This window comes from Myotis lucifugus, unplaced genomic scaffold (assembly GCF_000147115.1).
Source record: "Myotis lucifugus unplaced genomic scaffold, Myoluc2.0 scaffold_37, whole genome shotgun sequence".
NCBI lineage: Eukaryota > Metazoa > Chordata > Mammalia > Chiroptera > Vespertilionidae > Myotis > Myotis lucifugus.
In genome coordinates, this window is record NW_005871085.1 from 7,913,219 (window position 1) to 7,936,379 (window position 23,161).

The window sequence follows — 23,161 nt, forward strand, 5'->3', positions numbered from 1 at the left end:
GCAGGAAAAGAAACCATTCCCTCCTTTTACCGAGTCCAGCCCCCACCCCCTCCTGCCCTGGATGCCTCCCGCCCAGCCTCCTAGGCCTCCCTAGGGTCTGCCCTGACCGCCCTCCCCCACCACCTTCTAGTGAGTTCTGGGGGGAAAAGGTCGAGGCTGACATTTTGAGGGACAGTTTGTTTTAAATTCTGCTTACATGTCCTTTAAATCTTTATGAATTTTTTAATCTTTCACAATTTCTAAAAATGCTAACTGTGATGTTTTGCCCCAAACAAGGTCTTTTTTGACACGGAGAATATTAGTGGATGGGGTTTTTAAACACGGTCCTGGTGGAAGGTACATCCCAGGAATAATTAAGGAAAAGCTTCTTGGGTGGGGATGACCCAGAATTTCAAGCCCAGACACTGTGATGGGGGAAGCCGTGGGCAGGCTGGCCAGCAGGGCAGCACACGGGAGGCAGAGGGCCCGGGTTCGAGGCCAGGCTCAGCCACCCCCAGCTGTGCACACTGAGCGAGGGGCTCTGGGCCTCTCCCCTCACCCCACCTTCAGGATGGTTCTACTCCCGGGGGTGTGGACGGTGTGACGGGCAGGGCTGGATGCCTGAGGTGGTATCTTCGTCACCCACGTGGTACATGCCATTCTAGAGAGGGCTTCTCCTGAATGTGGACAAGTATGTGCGGGTAGAGACGCCGGGCCTGCTGGTCGCCTGAGGACTCTGAGAAGGGGAGGGGCCTGCAAGCTGGTGCTTGGCCTTGGGTCAGAGACGCCCCCACCGGCCGTTGGCAGGACAGGAAGCCTGTTATGTGCTACCCCGTGTGTCCTCAGACCTCGCCCCGTCATGGCCTCCGTGACCACACCTGTGAAATGAGGACCAACCCTCTCTACCTCAGAGGGTGGCTGCCAAGATCAAGTGAGAACAGATGCTGTGAGGCCGTCTGGAAAGAGGATGGCGGAGCGAATGGTGCCATTCTCTCTGTGTCCCAGTGTTACTTCCTGCAGCTCTGGCCCGCCCCTCTCTGGCTCTGTAGCTGAGGCATCCCCAGCTCCAGTCACAGGGGGAGGGCAGGAGACAGGAAGCCAGAGCCCAGAGCACTCAGAGAGCATCGCCTCCAACTCCATCACCACAGGGCCAGGAAAGGAGCCGAGAGGAGGTGGGCCTCAGATGGGGGGGCAGGTCCAAGAGGGCACCGGTCTTGCCCACAGTCACGAGCAGCAGGCCAGTGGCAGGGCTGGGCCCAGAACCCAGGCTCCCCTCCTCCTGTCTGTGTGCCTTTCTCCTTTACAGAACTGTGGAAAGGCTTGGGGGAGGAACTCTTCTGCTTTTTTCTCAACTACACTTGAACAATCCCTGGTTAGCTCACCAGTGACCTCTCTTCCCACCCAGGAACTCTGCTGCCCAGAGCACAGTCCGTGAGTCAGGAGCTGGGTTCTGAGGTGGACCGCAACACGTAACCCCTCTCCAGGGCTGGGGACCCTGGGTCCACCCTCACCAGCAGAAAGCTCCGAGCAGCTTAGAGATCTGCTATCCAATTGTGACTGGGGAGCTTAACAGGATCAATCAAAGCACAGCTGTTCCTTGCGTGACTGCAATCCCGGGCCTGGCACAGGTAAGCTCGGGCAGGGAAGGACGGCCAGGTAAGCCTCTGTTTCGAGTAATCCCTTTAAAAACAGTCAGGTTAAAGCCAACCCCATCAGGAGAAGGGGCAGCTATAGTTTCCTGTCACTGAGTCACCCAACAATCTAATAATCAACAGGAAAATCTCAAATGACACAGGTGAGGAGTGGGCGACTCTGGTCCTGGGGTCCCACGGCTCCAAATGTCGGCTGAGCAGCCCCCGCCTGCCTCGCTGCCCCTGTGCACCCAGGCAACCCCCATCACCACTAGAAATGGTGAGCGTGAGTCCCCAGATGAGCAAACACCGTGGAGCAGCCCCACACGCCAGGCGCTCTCCCGAGGGCCGTCCCAGCACAGAACGACGCGAGGCACCTGCTGAATGCATGCCCGAGTTCTTCAAGGGAGAGACCACCATCTGTTTTACGCTTAGGAAAACTGGAGCAACCTGCCCAAGCTGTCAGAGGCGGTCAGGGATAGAGCAGGAATTTGAACCTGGATCTGGTTAAATAAGAGCCTGGGATTTTCCCACAACACTCTACTGGCCCGGGCCCCGCTTCCTCATCTGTAAAATGATCTAATTGAATAACCTTATGTTTCCCTGCAGCCTTAGTGTTCTGAACCTCAAGGCTCTATCATCCTGGACCCTGGAAGGAAGTTTCCAAGGAGAGAAGAGGGTGATGTGGGACCTCATGGGATCCGCACACCCGAGGGTTCAAGGCTGCAGCCCGGGCTGAGGGTCAGCGAGCTCACTGCACAGGCTTTCACACTGTGCCAGGGGAGGCTGGGGACTCCAGACAGTTCGAAGCCCAGGCAGGCCCCTGCCCTTCTAATGGGGAAACGGAGGGCCAGCCCCCTGAGGAAATGCTGAAACTCCCCTGAGGGGTGGTCGCACTGTGTCAAACAGAAGAGAGCGCAGGGGCTCTGGAGGCCGAGACATGAAGGTATTAAACTATGTGGCACGTTCAAAGCAAGGCCAGGAAGCTGGCGGCGGGCAGGCTGGGGCCCCATCACGGGCACCTCCTGACGCTGCCGGGGGCCTGCACGCTCTGTGATCCCATCCTCATCTTACAGGTGAGGAAATGGGGCTTGAGAGGGTCAGCATCTCACCCAAGATGGCCCAGAGAGCCAGTGATGGAGCTAGGACTGGCTCTGCAATTAACAGTGCATTCTGCTGACCGTGGTGAGGATGGGCAGTCATTTTAAGCACAGAAATGACAAAATCAGGATACTGCTAATGTTTCTTAACACTCCTCACCACTTGTTGAGAGACCTCTGGCTAGTTTTATAGCCCCTCGGGCCTCAGTTTCCCCACCCTACGGCAGCTGTGGGCTGAATGAGTTACCACATGTAAAGTGTCGAATAGTAAGCACCCCAGGATTGTCACTTATTAGCGACAGGACCTGGGCCTCCTGGGACTGTGCGGTTAAATGAGAGACTGTGCACAGGCAGCAGCCACTCAGAAAGTGGGAGCTATTTTATGGGTATTAGAAAGCTGGGGCGGAGGCAAGGAGGCGGCTTGTGCGGCTGCTGCAGGAACCCAGGCAGTGGGGTGAAGGGGCCAGAGATCAGGAGGGGACAGCAAGAATGGAGAGGAGGCCCCAAACACAAGGCAGCCCAGTGGCAGGGAGAAGGGACAGGATCTGCCTGGTGTGGGGGAGGGGCTGGCCCTCTTTTCCTTTAGGAAAATGAGGGAGTCTGAAAGTGCCAGGTCAAATTCAACCACTTCCTCCTTGGCAAAGGTGGCAGCAACTTGGGTTGATGCTGGTGTAGGGTTCTGGGTACAGACTCTCCTGTGCCCTCAACTGTCAAAATGACATTCAAAATGACAAATGATATTTGATTGTTTCTATCTAAAAAGAAAATGGGGAGGGGGACATCTGTAATACTTTCGACAATAAAGATAAATTATTTTTAAAAAAGAAAACAAATAAATATAAAAATAAACAAACAAAAAAAAAACACTTGCCAAGCTTTCCCTGGGTTCGCATAGCATCTACCCCGAGAGAGGCAGAATTTCACTGGAGAAACTGGATACTGCTGGGAGCCTCAGTGATAATCAAGCGGATACATGCATCTGGCTATTGCCAATCAGTGCACAGCTTGAAATCTAAAGGATGTTTGGTCCTGCTGTGTACTGAATTGATGTCCCCCTAGAGTTCGTATGTTGAAGCCTGAACCCTCAATGTGACTGTATTTGGAGACAGAGGCTAAGGGAGGTGATTAAGGTGAAATGAGGTCACAGGGTGGGGCCCTAATCCGAAAGGACTGGTGTCCTCATAAGAGGAAGAGACACCGAGGGTGTGCACACAAAGGCCGTGTAAGGACACCGCGAGCAGCGGCCGTCTGCAAGCCCAGAGAGGCCTCGGGAGAACCCAAACCTACTGACATCTTGATGTTGGCCTTCCAGCGCCCAGAGCTGTGAGAAAATAAATGTCTGTTGTTAAAGCCGCCCAGTCTGTGGTGTTTGGTCATGGCAGCCGAGCACACTAATACTCTCCTATAAATCAGAAGTCTCATTCACATCAAGGGAGGCCATAGGAAACCTAACTTCTCAACGGAAAATGGCTCCACAAGAAGAAAAGGCTATTTAGTACTATCGCCCCCCGTGGACTCCCACTGGGAAGTAAGCTCCATCGGGGAGCTCTCTGCTCCCTCCACCAAGGCACCCCAGCACCCACAGTGCCTGGCTGGTGAAGAGATCTAGTGGTTCCCAATCTTCTGGCCCTTTAAATACAGTTCCTCATGTTGTGACCCAACCATAAAATTACTTTCGTTGCTACTTCATCACTGTAATGTTGCTACTGTTATGAATCGTAATGTAAATATCTGATATGCAGGATGGTCTTAGGCGACCCCTGTGAAAGGGTCGTTCGACCGCCAAAGGGGTCGCGACCCACAGGTTGAGAACCGCTAAGCTGTGAACAGGCAAGTGGGCCAGTTTTTAGAATCTCTGACCTGTGAACAGACCTGAGGTCAGCATCCCACGCAGTGGGGTACAGGGGCCTATCTGAGGTTGACCTCCTCCTGTCAGCAAACCAGAGGCACGGGTGGGACCCTGGGAGAAGCCGCAGGAGGCAGATTTCAGCCTGGCATGCCATCTAACGGGATACTTTGCAGAGGCAGACTGGGAACGTCCTAGCACTGAATGACACCCGTTACCTGCCAGGGTCCTGCAGGGGGGAAGGCTTCCCGGGGCAGGAGATGGCCCAGGTAGAGGAAGCCCTCCGCTCTGTGAGCAGCCCAGGCTTTGACAATGTGACTCCTGAACTGAGTTTTCCTTCCTCGACTCACTCCAAATCTCCCTCTTCTAAAACGACTGGTTCTCTGCGAAAGGCCCCCTCGGCTGCTGCAACGGGGAAGCACACCTCAATAAAACCATCCCTCTCTCACGAGGCCCTGCAATTCCAGAGGTGCGGGGCCTCGTCCAGGCAGCCGTCATCGTGCTACTGGGCTCTGGCTGGTCCCTGGCAATCCCGTGCCTCAGTTTCTCTGTGTATCCTAAAAGCCAGAAGACTAGGTGAGGTCTGGAGGCCTCCAGGGCGTGTCCACAGAGGGCAGCTGATGGTGGGGGTGGAGCACATACCTGCTGGGGTGGGGGAAATGGAGCAGCCTCTCACAGGCTGGGGGGTGGCCCCTGGATGGGGGGGTTCCCGCCGAGAGAAACAGGCCCTGACGGCAGGTGGGGCCCAGGCCCTCGGCAAGGTCCAGGTCCAGCAGGCTCTTCTCGGAGCCTGGGGTGCAGTGGCCGTAGCTCCCGTTCACTAGGTAGAGAAAGACAGGAAGAGGAGACAAAGTAAGTGGGGACAGCCTGCCAGGGGTGCAGGCAGAGGGCAGTCATTGGGTACAGCATGAGAGAGAGCACCCTTGAGCTAACACTAAATGAACCCCTAGTACATCTGAGGCACAGGGACACCTCATTTAATTCCCATAATCACCAGCAGGGTCAATAATAGCATCAGCTGCTACTCTAGATGCAGGAAAGACTTGGGAACTAGACGGACAATCTCCTGTCTCTGGGAAGCTCAGCATCTGTGATCCTCATTGATCACCTAATGCTCATTTGCCAGGGTGCATGGCCACCTTGGAGCTGGTGTTCTGGAGCTCAGCTGCCCAGCAGGCTGAGTGAGCGACACTGGCATTGTATATCCAGGAGCAGGTGCCTACTGAACAGCACCTGTTCTGATTATCACCAGAGCTCAATCTACAGCGTTTTCCAGATTTCATTATAACATATAAATACAATATGCTGTGTTTCACGCCTCTGTATCCTCCATGGTTCTTTGACAGCCTAAGTATCTGCCGGGCCCAGCTGCTGGGTTTCTATGAAGAATAATTGAGGCAGCAGATGTGAAAGCCCCTGAAAAACTACGTAACATGTAACAAAAATGTCAGGGATGTTTGTTGTTACTTCCACTCCCCGAGCCTCCGTTTTCTCATCTATAGTGTGAGGAGGATTAATCTGGAAACTACTTCTTACTTAGGCTTTCTGCCCTGTCACCCGGCCAAGTTAGGCTAAGGAGGAAAGGACATACATGGGCTTGGGGGCCCTATGGGTCTTGGTGTGAGTCCCTACTGCCCCAACCAAGCCTGTGACTTGGACAAGTCCCTCCCCAAGGCTGTCCCTCCCTGAGCTGACCCTCGCCCCAGGTAGAAGATGGAAACAGCCTGCCAGTTCCTGGGAGATGCTGTGAGGTTCTGAGCCCTGGGGTGCAGAGCCCCTAGCACAGTGCTGGCACCTGGTAGGTGTGCCAGGAGCAGAAATTGTTCTTACTGCCATGCAGCACTTTGAAAAGCATGAAGTACCCTAGAGAGGTAATAAAACATTAGCAGGCCCAAGTATTGTCCAGGAACTGCAAACACTGAGCAAGACACCCCATTAAGCTGAGAAGAGAACTGACACCAGAACACCCCTAATGTAAGGACAGGGCGCCATTTGCCAAGTAGTGTGTGCAGGCCCTGGGTGCGGATCCACTGGCCTCTGAGGGAGGGTAGTATTGTCCCCATTGTACAGAAGAGAAAACAGAGGCTCGGCGAAGCTAAATGCGCCCAAGATCACACAGCTAGTAAGAGTCTGGGATCTCTGACCTGTCAGACCCAAACCCCACATTGTAATCACTATGTAATAAAAAGTGGCCCCTTAGCCAAAAATCCGACCTCACCCTAATTCTAGCCCACCCCCAAGGCCAGACACTCTGAGCTAACCCAACATGTGCCCACAGCCCTGGACAGGCACCCCATTCACCTGCCAAGCACTTGACAGTTTGCAGATGAGAACACAGAGCTCTCAAGGTCCTAGGCCAGGTAAGGGGCTCAGACAAAGTTCCAGTTCCCAGGCACAGGTAAGCCTGCCCAGATGAACATTTGCTCAGAGGCTGCCCTCTGTGTCACCTTCCCAGCCAGAGCCTGGGCCCGTGTCTTGCTGTGAGGAACACTCACTCCCACTGGCTTTGGCTGTTGCTCAGCCAGCCCCTCACAAGCTTATTTTTTAATAACTTGGTTGTTTTTTAATTAAAAGGAAATCCCTGGTAACAAATGTGAATGGCCTGAGCTAATGAGAGCAGGCTGCCGCTCGCTTAACTCCGTCTCTGCTTGGCGGTCTCTGCCTTTTCCAAATCGTTTCTGCATGTGATTTTATTGTCCCATTGAGGCAAACCATGGGGCTGGGCCTCAGAAAACTGTGGATAATTTTATGACCATTAATAGCATTTGGAGCAGAGAGAGCTTAATCATCACACAGAGCTGTTCGGCCAAGGTCTTTCTCCCAGAGTCTTTGGGCTGGGCAGGCAGTTCAGAGCTTCCTTCAAGGACCCACCAGGCCCACTGGGGACCTCTGAGTCACTGCTCCCTCATTCACTTGGGAGAATGTGTGGAACGGTGGACGGTGGCCCCCGGAAAGGCGCCAGGGAGCCCAGCATTCTTCAAGCCCTTATTCATCAGGCACTTCCTAGGTGCCAGACACATTCAATACATACAAGTGTCCATCCCTGTGATGTGGGCCCATTACAGCCATTTTCCAGATGAGAAAAGTTGAGGTCTGGAGAAATTGGGACCTTCGACTAGGACCACGGGTCTGGGTTTGACTTGTTTGGCCCCACCCAGATCTCTTAGACTTCGAAGCCCAAGTTCAGTCCTGCCACCCCTCAGCCAACTGAACAACTGGGGGCCCCTGAACAAGCATCCCCACCTGTGACTCCAATGAAGATCGTGTTGGGGGGCTTTGGGGGAAGTCAAAGAACCATCATCCCAACGACTCCTAAACTCTGCAGGTGGCAGGATCACTCCGTCTACAGACGAGCACAGGGGCTCAAGGAAGTTTAATGGTTTACCCAAAGCCACCCAGGCAGGCAGTCAGGGGCTGAGTTGAGATGTGGGAAGAGACAGTCACTGTTACTCAATGAACAATTGAGGCTCTTCTCTGCTGGATACACTAAGAGGTTTTCCTATCTATATAAATAAAAGCCTAAGCAACTGAACGACTGTTCGACTGGTCGCTATGATGCACACTGACCACCAGGGGGCAGGCACTCGATGCAGGAGCTGCCCCCCGGTGGTCAGTGCGCTCCTACAGCGGGAGCACCACTCAGCTGACTGACGGGCGCCAGATGCCGCCGGGCTCACGGCTGGCAAGCGCAGCTGTGGCAGCACAAGCCTCTCCCACCTCTGCAGCAGTGCTACCAAGCAGTGACGGCAGGACAGCGGGGGGGCCAGGATGAGCGGGAGTGGCGTAGCACCTGGCCTGGGCTCAGGCTCCTCCCCGGCCGCCTGGCCTGCAGGGATCTGGCCGAAACGGGCAATCTGACATCCCCCGAGGGGTCCCGGATTGCGAGAGGGTGCAGGCCAGGCTGAGGGACCCTACTGCTGCACAAATCCATGCACTGGGCCTCTAGTAATAAATAAGCAAACCAGCTGTGAGAGGGAGGAAGGAGCCCCTTGGTTCAGTTTGGCACTTCTCAGGGCTCCAAGCCCATTCAAACGTTGTCTTGTGTGAACCCTCCCAGACCCCGGATGAAAGCCTGGGCCCCCCCACCTTGCAGAGGGACATAATCACCAAACCTGGCAAGTAGCTGCCCGAGGTCACATGCCAATTGCTGGCATAGCCAGGGCCTGAACCCAGATATCCCAAGGCCTATGCCAGATCCCACCCTGGGCCACCTGCTTTCTCATAGGCTGAAATTAAACCAGAGGCTGCAATATGTTCCCCAGAGATGCTGCCACTACTGTCACTGCTGCCCACTCCAGGCCCACGTCAGCCAGGGGACCTCCCACTGTCCTCCCGCCTGTTGGCATCTTGCCTCTCTGTCCCCAGGTGCATCATGGAACCCACGCCTGCTCACTCTACATCAAGCATGTCAAACTCGCGGCCCCTGGGCCGTATGCATCCCATAACAAATATTTTTGCGGCCCAGCCAATTAACAGTGTAAGAAATGTTTTAATAAAAAATTCATAACTTAATTTTTACAATATCCTGTTACACATAATTATTAATAACAAACTACAACGTTCGCTAATGAGTGATTACTATAATCGTGTTGCATTGATTTCCCTTACGCGCCTTACACGCAGGCGCACCATTTCTCTCCACTGATACTAGCAACAAATATTTTAGCAGCCGATTGCCACGTTATTAGTCTTGGACTGACTTGTTTGTGTGCACAACAGGAAATATTTCACTTTCGGAGAACAAGAAAAATAGGTTTATTTGCATTACGATTATTAATTTGTGCAGTTATTCAGTGTCTGGTAAGTTAATGTTCAAGAAAAAATATTAATTTTTATTAAAATGTTCTATTATTTTATGTTAACGATTACTCATTTATTCCAGCCCTTTGTGTTCAGCATGTCTCTATCGAAAAAAACCTACATTTCCATGAAAATTGAAGATTTTGGTTTTTTTGTGGCCCACATAAACTTAAACCTTGCTTATTTGGCCCGTGTTAGCCTTTGAGTTTGACATGCTTGCTCTACATCCTCAGGGAGCAGGACTGGAGTCTTTCTCAAGGGAGGCAGGGGAGTGAGAGGGGCACAGCAGCCCTGCAGCCCGGAGGCAGGCTGGGGACACCCAGCAGCCATGTCTCCCTCTGTGCCACAGGGGACCAGACCTTGGACCTGGCTTTGCCCATGTACCGTAAATGAAGCTTTTTTTTGAGGATTGGAGGGTCAGGGGGTCCTGTGTTCATTTTTACAAGTTGGTGAGAAAATCTAGCACATCAGGGCTGGGACTGACTGACCCATCTGTTTCAATAATAGATGGAGAAACTGAGGCTCACACAGCAAATCCACAACAGAGGCTGGACTGGCACCCTCGGGCTAGGTAAGAGTTTGGTTTCGCTTCCTCTTCGAGTCTCAGTTTTCTTATCTGTAAAATGGTGCTAACACTACTTCACAAGGTTCTGGTGACAATAAGTGAGATGATGAACACAATGTGTTTGGCACGGTGCCTGGCTCACAGTAACTGTATAACAGTGTAACGGTGTCATAATGATAATTATCTCTTCCATTTATCCTTGAGCTTGGGATGGGGCCAGGAGGCAGGGCCCTGTGTGAGAAGCATTCTAACCCCAGGAAGGTCAGGCCTGGATGGCCTTGAAGCCAGACTCAAAAGGACAAGCCCCCAAGGCTCAGGGGTCAACGAATGCAGGACCAGGCAGCCTGAATGAGGTCACAGCCAGCAAATCTGAAGCCGATGTCTCCAGTTACACACCACAGAGCTTTGCAAATTACCGTAATGACTTGGCTATAAAGTGGTACCACATATAAGGTGACTCCCCACAGGAATTTTAATGTACGTCGAAACCTGCCAAGTCTGCATGAGGGGGACAATGATGCATTCAGCATCCCAGGCCCAGATGCCACCTCCCTGCAGTCCCAGAGCAGCCAGTGGCTGGTCTAGGACAGCCTACCCGACTGCTCCTCGTTCACGGACAAGCAGAGCAGACTTTAGTGCCCACCAGGCACCAGACCAGTGACAGGGCACTGCACCTTAGTCTACACCAAACATTTTGCAGCCCTCACATATGAGCTTCACTACAACCCTCAGGAGTAGGGTGGGGAGGCTGGGGGGTAGAGGGCAAACAATTTGCCCAAGCTCACTCAGCAAATGTAGGGCTCAGACTTACACCGGATCTCCTGACTCAGCCACCTTGTCAGCAAGCTTTTTCTGTAAAGGGCAAGACAGTAAATATTTTAGGTTTTGCGGGCCATACAGTCTGCTGTTACAATTATTCAACTTGGACCATAAAAAGCAACCATAGGCAATATATAAACCAATGAGTGGGGCTGTGCTCCAATAAAACTTTATTTAGAAAAACAGCTCACTGGCTGTTGGACTGTAATTTGCCAACCTCTGAGCTAGTGCAGCAGTTAGAGATGGGGCTTTGCAGTTAGAAAGCTTTTCCTGCATCTGTAAAATGGGGAGAATTTTACAGGGTGGAGTTATGGTGTGAACACCACTGTCAAATACTGAATGCAGGGCTGGCCCCTGGCAGGCATTCAATAAATGAAAGTGCCTGAACCTGTCTCAGGGGCCACCACAGCCTGGGTTCACCCCTCACCCGGCCTTACCTCATACTCCCAAGATGCTTTGCTGCTGTGCTGCACACATCCTCACCCCTCTAGTCAGGGTGGCCTGACACCTCCCAAACCCTCTGAGCCCTCAGAGGTCAACAGAAGTGCATCTCCTTCTGGAATGTTCCCAAGTCTCTCCTGCCCTCCCTGAGCTCCCCCACTCAGCTCACAGCAGTCCGTGTGAGTGGCTGCTGTTTAGGGCACCTTCTTCCCTCACCCTCAGCCTATGTCAAATACTCCACACATTTGATCTCTAAGTCTCCACGATGTCCCCACCCTCCGGGACTGTAACACTGAGCTGGCACATGGATGCTTTTAAGTGCAATTAAAGTCCTGCCTCCCCCACAAGCCTGTGAAGTCCCTCAGCACAAGGGTCTTGGGCCCTCAGAGCTGCTGAATGTCAGAGCATCCAGAGACATGATTTTGCCCAATTTACTTCACATACAAAAAACAGGGGCCCAGATGGGGAAGGGACTTGTCCTAGTCCCATAGCGAGCAGATTCTCTAGACACGGGGGCGCCACTGGGGATACTCCCCTCACTCCTAGCACACGGTTAGACCACGGGAGGTGCTTGGAGACACTGGGAAGGTGGGCTGAAAGGACTGTCCAAAGTCTACTTTCATGCCTACTATTATGCCAGATGCTGCCACTTAGGAAAACGGACCAAGCTTTTGTCACACACACCCAGGATCAAGCCCTAGCTCCACCATTAACTTTCTGGCTGTCTGACCCTAAATGAGGGTCTCCCTTCTGAGCCTTAGTTTCTTCATCTGTAAAATGGGAATGTGAAACCCAGCTCCACTGGGTGGCTGGCTGTGAGGCTTAAATGAGATAATATATGCAGAGATGTGGTGCCGCCTGGCAGAGGGAACACTTTATTTTTATTTTATTTTTTATAGTTTTATTTTTTAAATCCTTATTGTTGAAAGTATTACATAGGTCCCCCTTTTACCCATTAACCTCTTCCAGCCCGCTCCCATCTTCCCCCACCCAGGCCCTCACCACCCCATCGTCAAGGCCCCTCATTTTACTGTCTTGTCAGGCAGGGGAAACAGGGCCCCGGCCTCTCTGGGTGATCTGTCTCCAGGAATGGAGACCTGCTTTCCCAGGCCGTGAGCCCCAGCAGCCATCGAGGGCGGCCTCAGGATAACGGGGTCTTGAATCCCTGCAGGCTTGTCAGTGGGGAGCAGGGCCTCAGCCCTCTCCGAGCCTCCTCCGCTTTCCCCTCTGAGCAGTGGGAGTGCCAGGCAGGCAGGAGGGACACTGGGGATCCCAGAGAGTGGGTGACACAGGGGTTGAGCAGCTCTCTAAGGACACACAGCCATGCTGCACCCACACTCCCGGCCCCTTCTGCCTCACCGCACTGCCTCATCATCCCCTCTCTCCCTTCCCCACCAAACCCAGAGGCCTGGCAACCACAGCCTGGTGGGATGGGTTACCTGAGGGCCACTCACTTAGCCTGGAGCCATCGTGGGGGGTTCACAGTCATTGGGGAGGAGAGGCTGTCAGCTTGGCAGGGCCTCTGGAGCTCCAGAGCCTGATGCTCAAGGCCTCATGCCAGGTTTATGGTCACCCATCATCTCTCATCCCAGATCACAAAAACTCCATAAATTCTTCTTTAAAGCTAAGCTAGAGTTACAGGGACTCAGGCCAGTAAAACCTGAGCAGGCTCACCTCAGGATGCCACTGCCAAGCAAACAGACCGAGCCCTCTGCTCTGTCCCAGGCCAGCCCAGGCCCGGTTTCACATGTGGGTGCAGGTATCTATATACATACACACATTTTCTGACCGAGTTTCTCTCTGATTCTTGTATTGCTACCAAATTAGCACATATTTGTTGGTGGAAAAAATTAGAAAATATACCTTGGCAACTAACTATTAGAAAATAAATGTCACCTATACTACCAACAACAGAGAGAGCCACCGCAGACATAACGACACATAAAGCTCTGTGGCACTTCCATATGCCTCTCTACATATTTGACCAAAAAACAGGAAGACATACTTATTTTCTTGAACTCCGCTTTTTTTTAGTATTGTATCACGAACACTAAAGTTCATAGAGTGCCTATTACATTCCAGGCCCAGTACCAGGCTCTTTTCACGCCAGCATTTCTAATGCCATTTTCCAGAGGAAAAGTGACTTGTCCAAGGTCATGCAGCTGGTACGTGGTACAAGCCCAGCTCTCTCGGACTTAGAGGGCAACACTGGCCCAGACCTGGTTCCACATCATTAAGAGATTCAGAGTTGATGCAGCTGATTATTTTCTTAGTGTATTGGTCAGCTTGGGCTGCCATCACAAAATACCACAGACCAGGTGGCTTAAACAACACATTTATGTTCTCACTTTTCTGGAGGCTGGAAGTGTAAGAGCAAGGTTCTGCTGATTGAGTTTCTGGTGAGAGCACTCTTGCTGGCTTGTAGATGGCCACCTTCTCTCTAGGTCCCTCACATGGCCTTTCCCAGTGCCTGCATGCAAAGAATGAGAGTGAGAGTGCAGTGTGCCCTGGTGTCTCTTTATAAGGACACTAATCCTACTGGAGGATCAGGGCCCCACCCTTAACCTAATTGAACCTATAAAAGGTCCCATCTCCAAATAAAGTCACACCGGAGGTTGTGGCTTCAACATACGAATTTGGTCAGATGAGAGGGGGCACAAACCACAAACATCCAGTCTACAACACCTCGTATTCATTCCCCCCCACAATAGGGTGCATATTTCTATATCTATCTACTAGAGGCCCAGTGCACAAAATTTGTGAATGGGTAGGGTCCCTAGGCCTGGCCGGCGATCAAGGACGATCGGGACCTTCCAGCTGCTGGCCAGGGCCTTCCTTCACTCCACATAGCCCCCAGTGGTCAGTGCATGTCATAGCAAACGATCGAACTCCCGGTCTCCCAATCAAACTCCTGAGGGGACACTTTGCATATCAGCTTTTTATATATATAGATGGGACTTGAGAAGGAGAGACCATATCCCATGGCATGTAAGTGCAGATTCTGGGGTCCGACCAACTACATTTGAATTCTGGTTTTGCCATTTACTAGCTGTGGCCTTGTCTGTGTCACATGACTTAGCTTCTCTGTGCCTCAGTTTATTGAAATGGGTTCATTTACTATGTAAAGTACCTGGAAGAATGCATCTGGCACGTAGTAAGCACTATGTCGGTACTGGCTCTCGCGGTGGTTGTTCTTAATCCCACCCCAGGTGGGCTTCAGAAGCCTGCACTGACCAGCATGATCTCACCTCCCAGCCACAAGGCCACAGGGACCGGCTCCAAGACAGGCACACAAGTTCATCTAATTATACAGAGGCCTGAAACTTCTGTTTTTGACTGTTTGATGGAGAGAGTAAGAACAGCCTCTCCTCCTGTGTATGTGAATGAGGAAGCATGTGGTCCTGGTAGCTGGTAGAAGCCCGCTTGTCATCCCAAGGGAAGTCAGTTGGAGAACAATAAACCAAGGCATCTCAACCAACAGCAAAGAAACTAAACCACAGCGCTGGTTGCACCAAGAACCTCTTGTGTGAATAGTAAAATTCCTGTAGTGTACTAAGCTTGTCTCAGATGTATTTTCTGCCACTTACAACCAAAAGCATCCTTATTAATACAATTTCTTCCATAAAATAATCTCTACCCACTCTGACCATCTTTGTTTTTAATTTGAGTATTTAGTCCATTTACACCATTTACCTTTAATGTAACTAACTTATACTTGGGTTGAAATCTACAACCTTACAGGTGTAAAATACTACTAGTGCACCTCAGGGGGAACAGAGATGCCATGTTGAATCAGAGAGGGAACAGCACACTCAGGGGCCCAAAGGCTGGCAGAAGCACTGGGCATATTTAGCTGATTTAAGTATCTCCCAAGGGTGGGGGAGGGTGGCCTAGTAAAGAAATTCTGATATCCCTTAAACTCTCAGATTCTTCATTTCATCATACTGAGCCAGCCTGATTCCAAAATTTAAGATTAGAAAGTTCCATGCATGTGAAATTTTAAAATTTCATGATTCTCTCATTCTAAGATGATGCAATTTTATAAAGCTAAGCATTTATATTACTACTAGAGGCCCAGTGCATGAAATTCGTGAATTCAGGGCGGGGGGAGGGGGGTACCTCAGCCTGGCCTGCGCCCTCTTGCAGTCCGGGAGCCCTCAGGAGATGTCCGACTTCCGGCTCGCACTGACCACCAGGGGGCAGCTCCTGCATTGAACGTCTGCCCCCTGGTGGTCAGTGCATGTCATAGCAACCGGTCATTCTGCCATTCGGTCAATTTGCATATTAGCTTATTATTATGTAGGACTAGGGGCCCAGTGCACAAATTCGTGCACCTTGAAAGGAACTGTGGGCCACAAGGCTGCAGTGGGCATAGGGGCGGGTCTCAGTCCATCCTCTGTGCCCCCGCCTGGCCCTTGGTCCCCTCTCTGCTGGCAACCCCGCTCCCACCGCCGCCATCCCACGCACTGACGGCGCCAGCCCCACTCACACTCGCTAACAGTGTGAAGAAATTGGGGCCGGCACCAGCAGTGGGTGCGAGTGGCAGCTGCTGCCCCGATCGCCCCTCAGGAGCAGGATGAGGTGGAGAAGCCCTCAGAGGCGATCGGGGCTGGCAGCCGCCACTCACACCTGTTAACGGTGCCGAGCGATCGAACCGGTGCCGGGCGCCGGCAGCGTGTGCAAGCAGCAGCTCCAGTACCAGCTACAGGTGTGAGCAGGGCCGGTGCCAGCAGCAGGTGACAGCGGGGCCCGCACCAGCAGCAGTGCAAACAGCGGCTGCCAGCCCCAACTGCCCCTCAGGAGCAGGGGGAGGTGGAGAAGCCCTGAGGGGCAATTGGGGCTGGTAGCCACTGCTCGCACCCACTGCAGTGCCAAGTAATTGGGGCCAGGGCCAGCGCTGGCAGCAGGTGTGAGCAGCGGCTCCAGCATTAGCAGCGGGTGAGAGCAAGGCCAGCACTGGCAGCAGGTGCAAGTGCTGGGCGGGACCGCAACGCACAGGAGCAAAGAATTTTTAGTAACCACCAAAGGCTTGCCCCGATGATAACGACCGGCGCCCCGCCTTGGTCTGGCACCCCCGCTCACCTGCTCCACCATCCCACCATGGCCGACACCCACCATGTTCCACACTCTGCTGCCTGCTGCCAACGCTCACCATGTTCCGTACGCGCCCCCTGGTGGTCAGCGCACGTCATAGCAACCATTTGTACGGTTGTTCGGTTGTTCCACGGTTTGGTCTATTTGCATTTAGGGTTTTATATATATAGATAGACGGTTCTAAGATTCTCTGATGTCATGGATCAGACATGAGATTCTCTGATTCTGAGGCTATAAAATCCCAGCCCTCTCTGATGGGAGGCCTGTCACATCCTACGGTGCCCTGAGCCCCACAGAAAACCCTGCCTGGCCCAGATCATCAGGGAGCAATAGTGATGGTCACCAAAAACCCTTTGTTTTTGTCCAAGCCAAAAACAGCCAGAAGAGTAATGGGATGACAAGAAATCCAGAGGAAATGGCTGTTGAAATCTATAAAAACTTCTCAAAGACAAACATTTCCATCTGTGTTTTTTCAGTAAATACAGAACCATAAATGTTTATGTCAGGCATATATTTATTATTTCATGTTTGGCTTCTTTTTTTTTAACATCCTCCACTTAAATCAAGCTAATTAGTTAACTTCTATTCGTGCCCATGTTGCCTACCCCCCCCCAACTGCTAAAAAATATATATAAAGAAGGAAGAGATAAAGACAAGGGGGGAATGCACAGCTCCAGGCAGCTGGGCATGGGGAGGAACATGAGGCACCAGCATCTTAAAACCCCCTCCCTCCATCTCAGGCCTCTGGGAAGGATCAATTATTCTGACTGAGAAAATACCACCATTTGCCGAAACCGGTTTGGCTCAGTGGATAGAGCATCGGCCTGCGGACTCAAGGGTCCCAGGTTCGATTCCGGTCAAGGGCATGTACCTGGGTTGCGGGCACATCCCCAGTGGGGGGTGTGCAGGAGGCAGCTGATCGATGTTTCTCTCTCATCGATGTTTCTAACTCTCTATCTCTCTCCCTTCCTCTCTGTAAAAAATCAATAAAATATATTTAAAAAAAAAAAAAAGAAAGAAAATACCACCATTCTTTGCAAAGACACCTGGACCTCCAGGAAAAGGCACCATCAGAAATGCAACACAGGGCAGGCAGTAGGAACAGTTCCTTGTTCCTCGGAGAGGCTCAGAGTTTCTAGACACTGTGGAAAAGACAATTTGTCCCACAGTTTGGCCAGAAAGGCTGGCAAACCCTACTTGGGAAGTCATAGAAGTTGCTTTGCCTTCTGAAAAATTCCCTTTCTCTGGCCTCAGCTCTGAAAACACTGAGTTCCCAGTGCACCTCTTCCAGGAAGCCCTCCCTGACCAGCCCGGTCCCACGGAGCTTTTTGTTCTCTTCTTCTGCCCTCGCTGAGGACCTATAGCCAGTCTTCCAGTCTGCACCCTCACCTGCCAGGGCACAAGGGACATACTGAAAATCATTGTGGGGGGCCAGGCATGGGAGTGGGGATTCTGGTGGTCACAAGGGCTTGGAACCACTCATTTAGTGGGGAGGAGCCAGAGATGGACAACTCATGGCCAAGGGTGGGCCAGCCCTACACTAACTTTTGAGTATCTTGCCAGGTATTCAAAACAACTGTAAACAAGCAACCTGTCATCTAAGCCTGAACACAGCCCCATTTTACACATAAACACAGAGTACTTTTCTCATGATTTTAGCATATACTGAATTTTCCAGGAATGGAACTACCATGTAAATTGAGGCGAGACTGTACTGTGTTTTGCTTGGAACTTAAACAGGAGGTGCTCGCCATTTCAGAAAATCACGTCACCCTCGGTCCCCCTGCTTGTGACGTCTGCGTGTCTAGCTGACAGGCCCGGGGATGCTGCACACAAGTGCGAGCGGCTGACGACTTCCTCCTGTCTCCTGAGGAATGCACACCACCGATGGTCCTTCCCTTGCACTTCTTCTTTATAATGCAATTGAACAATATGTGGGATTTTTAAGAATTTGGTGCAGGCAGGTTACGTTCTCTATGAACTTTACTTCGGGAGGGTAAAGGAGCCCCATCAGAAAAAGGAAGTGCCCTGAGAACCACGGGCCGAGGCCAACTCCTCATTTTTCAGATGGGGAAAGAGAGGTGTCCTCCCAAGGCACGCCGTGGGCGACATGGCAGAGCCAGGGTTGGGCCCAGTGCGTCTGCCTCGACAGTGTTGAGACACTCCAAGTGCAGGCCCGTGTCTCTTTTTGTCTTGTCCTTTTTTAAAAATCCTTAAGTTACAGCTGTCATTCAGGTGTACAACACAGTGGTCAGACATGTACATAACTTAGATCAGTGATGGCGAACCTATGACACGCGTGTCAGAGGTGACACGCCAACTCATTTTTTTGGTTGATTTTTCTTTGTTAAATGGCATTTAAATATATGAAATAAATATCAAAAATATAAGTCTTTGTTTTACTATGGTTGCAAATATCAAAAAATTTCTATATGTGACACGGCACCAGAGTTAAGTTAGGGTTTTTCAAAATGCTGACACGCCGAGCTCAAAAGGTTCGCCATCACTGACTTAGGAAGTGATTTCCCCATAAGTCTAGTATCCACGTGGGCAGGCCCCTGTCTTGATGTCTTTGAATCCCAGGGTCTGTTTCTAGATTCAGTGACACAAAGAGAGCCCCGGCCCAGAAGGACACATGAGAAGGCAGGCACATGATCCCCAAGCGGGCTCCCCAGTGAAGGCGAATCAGCAGCCAGGCCCAGTGCTGGGGCCACAATCGGGGAGGGGAGGATGGGGGGGGGGGGTACCAGGCTGACTCTGGAAAGCCCTGGAGGGACAGGCCCAAAGGGGTTCTGGGGCAGGTGCAGTCTCCTGCACGGGCTGATGAGGGATTGAGACCGTGAGGTGGAGCTCACCTCCCCACCCTGCCTCCCCCACCCCAGTCGTTCTCCTTCTCCTGCTGTGCCCTGGTCTCAATCCTTCCTCATCCTCAGCCTCCATTCTCCCCACGGAACAGCTCTCAGTCCATCCTCCTCCCCATCCGCACGGGCTTTGCCTCACTCCAAACCACCAGCAAACCTGAGCAATAGTTTCCTCTCCTCCCTGAACACGACCATCCATTCCACCACAGCCAGAGTGATCTTCCCAAAGCACAGAACTGGCCCATCTGTCCCTGCTCCTGACCCACCACGGCTCCCACTGCCCATGAGATACCCTCTGAATGCCTAAGCCAAACAAGCAAGACCCTGTACCCTGTTTGTTCCCACTGTCCAGCCCCATCCCCTGCTGGTTCCAACACTCCCCTCCCTGCAGCTGTGCCCAACTGCTCACAGCTCCCCAGACCTGCCCGGCTCTTCCCCCAGTTCCCCAGTCCTTGCCTTTGCTGTTCCTACCACCAGGCTGCCCTCACTGCTTCCTCTGTGCTACCCCAGCCCTGAGTGTCCCCATCAGAGCGCCACTCGCACTGTGCAGTGTGGCTCATGTCTAAGTGTGTCAAATGCCAGGTTGAAGGACAAATGCAGAAAAGAATATATCAGGTGAGAGTTGAGCGAGGCCTTGAGTGACACTTGAACCTCTGCTACCAGGAAAGACGGACCTAGAAGGACGAGACAGACAGAAGCCTTTTCTCTAAGACGCAGCCCCAGTGGGTCCACCGGGCCGCAGGCCCACTCTGGCCATGACAGCTCCCCTGGAGAGATGGGGGATGGAAACCTACCAAGCATTTCCTACCAAGCATTTCCGTAAGCGGGTTTGAGGGAACACGAAGCAGCACCGAGCAGTGTTTTCATTCTAAACCAGCGGTTCTCAACCTGTGGGTCGCAACCCCTTTGGCTGTCGAACGACCCTTTCACAGGGGTCGCCTAAGACCATCCTGCATATCAGATATTTACATTACGATTCATAACAGTAGCAACACTACAGTTATGAAGTAGCAACGAAAATATTTTTATGGTTGGGTCACATGAGGAACTGTATTTAAAGGGCCAGAAGGTTGAGAACCACTGTACAGGCGCAGGCCTCTGGAAGGCTGGGTACTGCAGGCTTAGCCCGGCCCAGCCTAGGCCCTGTTCCGGGCGGCACCGGCCCACATAGGACCACACTGCCCTGATTTCTGAGGCTGCACGGAGGGTTTCTAGGCAAATACAGCCAATGGGACACTCCATTCAAGGAGACTCATTGCTGGGCAGCTCCAGAGGAGAAAGCCTGGCCACAGGTCACATTTCGCCTCCATGGGGAGGCAGTCTGGTTCTCACCAAAATACGTGAATCAATACTCATGTGTTTTGGTCCAGTAGCCTCCGCGTCCAGTCCTAACCCCCTTTCTCACATTTCGGTGAGAAAGGGCCCCGGGTTGGGGAGCACAGCCCAGTGCTCCAGGCTTCCCTGAAGATTCACTACATGTCTCGGGCAGCCCCCAACCCTTGGGACTCAGTTTCCTTTGCTGTAAAACAAAGGAAGTGGACTGGAGGTGTGGCTAATGTGCGTGTTCTCTTCTAGCCCCAGAGAGCCATCATGAATCCCCTGTCAAAGGCCTCATGACCCAGAGGAGGGGCTGGTATTGGACAGGCCCCCACATTTGGGACGCCTCACTACCTGACAGGCCTGCTACTTCCCACAGGAACCCAGTGCTTCCTCTGGAATAGCCACAGACAGACCTGTTCTCCCTCCCCCAAGCTCCTACTGTGTGTCCAGCCTGGGCTCTGGGACACAGAGATGCACCAGGCACTGGTGCTATTCTCAGAAGCCCCGTCTGGTGAGTGACACAGATGCTAAAACAGAAAAGGTGCCAAAACTACCCCTCCCCCAAGGCAGTCACTGCCTCCATGAAGCCTTCCCTGACCCTGCCACCTTCTCCCCCTGTGGCTGACCACTCACTCACCCTGCCACCTTCTCCCCCTGTGGCTGACCACTCACTCCCACGCATGCTGGAATCCCTCCCCTACAGCCTTTACAGTCTTGCTAGATAAGTCAAGCAGCTTATTTTATAGATGAGAAAACCGGGGCCCAAGAAGGTTAAATGACTTCTCCTGAGTAACACACAGAAGAAAGCAGACCTGGCACTCAATCCCAGGGCTGGTCATTCCAGAATACAGTCCTTGTGGGGTGACAGTGGTCATCCCGTGCCTCACCACAGGGCTGCCCAAAGGCACGGGTTCCTGGGGAACAGCACACTTCCTGAGGGACAGGCCTCAGTCATTCTATTGTAAAATGTCAGGGTACAATGGCCCTGAACGATAGATTATCTCATCTCAGACTCCGAGTTTACAGAAAAGGGAGACTGAGGCCCACAGAGAGCAAGAGGCTTGTCCAAGGTCACACAACCAGGAGCCAGATCAGGCATTCACTCCACAGCGCCTCGCTGATGCCTCGAGACAGCTGGCGAGGGTGACACCCTCCTTGGCATTCTGGGAGAGATGGGACTTTTATAACTTGGGTTATGAGCGTTTCTCAAAGGTTCATCATCAGTTCTGTGAGGCAGAGGTCATCGTGAACCCCGCTGGAGAGAAGAGGAAACTGAGTCTGGGAGGTGATGGGGCCACGCCAGGACTCAAGCCGGGTCTGTCTGGGGAAAAGCCATGGCTCTCTCCAGGATGGGCTGACAACTTTCACCACATGTCACATGTACAAAGATGACCTATCTCATCAGTCCTCACCAAGGCCTACGGCAGCCCTGACCTGTGCTTCTGATGCCAGCTCAGGGCCCAGCATCTTACTTCAGACCAACTCTGACGTCACAGTGTACCACCTTGATGGATGCATCTGGTTAGAGACTAGGGTGACTAGAAAATGGGCCAGAGGGCCGCCTGGGCTCAGGGCGTGATTTCCCCGAAGCCTGCCTGCGTTCTTCTCGCTCTTCTCGCTGCCAGGTTTTGCCGGGTGAGCTGTGGCAGTTCACTGCCAAGCACGGGGACCCTGTCAGCAGGCTGGCCATGAATGAGTGCAGTGTTTGGGACCAGTCAACAAGATGGATGTTGTTTCGTTTCGGCTCCGCGCACCGTAAACATTCTGGGGCAGACGCAGCTCCAGGTGGCTCGCTGGCTCGCGCTCGGCAGCTGGGCCGGTTTGCAAAGGCCCATTAACAGGGACATAAACATGGAGAGCTGGGGGATGGAGGGCAGGGAGGCCACTGGGGTCTGTCCCACTTTTGGAGACAAGAACACAAAGGAAGAAATCTAGGAGCCAGGCTGGAGGTGGAGGCAGCTGAGCAAGGAGGGACGAGGCCCCATCTGGTCCAAGCCCTAGTTCTTAACACGGATTCTGTGTGGCTTTCAACAAATCTCACGCCTAAACTAGGCTCAGTTTCCTCATCTGGAGAAACAGGAAAGGCTCCATGGCTAAGCTGCAATAAATGAGCTGATGGTACCAGCACTACATCCGATCCATTTAGGCTCAGCTGTTAACAGCATCGAATTTAAAGACAGACATCTACCTGGTCTGGAATCCAAACTCTGCCATTCACCCACTGGTGTGCTCTTGGCCAGGTAGCCTAACCTCTCTGAGCCTCCCTTCCCTTATCTGTCAAATGCAGACTGATGGTAGGCACACACAGGGCTGTTGTGAGGATCAAATGAGATAATGCCCAGAGGTGCTCTGCTCAGGGCCCCGCACACAGTAAACAACAGTCGCTCTCATTCTGTTCGTATTTGTATATCCCAAATCTCACACAGCCTCTTCCGGAGGAGCCGGCTCTCGGGATGAAGTGGATGGCCAAGGCTGGGCAAAGGCCAGGCCTTCTGGGATTCTCCCTTCCTGGTCTAAGATGAGATTTGAGTCCCAGACCAATAGCTTAGCCTGCCAGGCGCCCACATGTGCTTCAGCCTGGCCCCAGACATCAAGCCCCAGGCCCATGTGGGAGGCAGTCCAACTCGACAAACATCAAGTCTCCACGAGCCAGTTGGCTAAAAATCAATGTGTCAAATGACCAATTCATCAAAAGCCAATTAGCC

The 23,161-nt window shown here is 52.4% G+C and overlaps 1 protein-coding gene across 1 annotated transcript in view; it reads right to left on the reverse strand.

Moving 5' to 3' along the window:
• GLIS1 (GLIS family zinc finger 1) overlaps positions 1-5,372 on the reverse strand; it is an 85,065-nt gene extending 79,693 nt beyond the window's left edge. Inside the window, exon 1 of the mRNA XM_023752784.1 lies at positions 5,199-5,372. The gene's annotated coding sequence lies outside the window, so the exon portion shown is untranslated. The remainder of the gene's footprint in view (positions 1-5,198) is intronic.
• Positions 5,373-23,161: the final 17,789 nt, after the last annotated feature.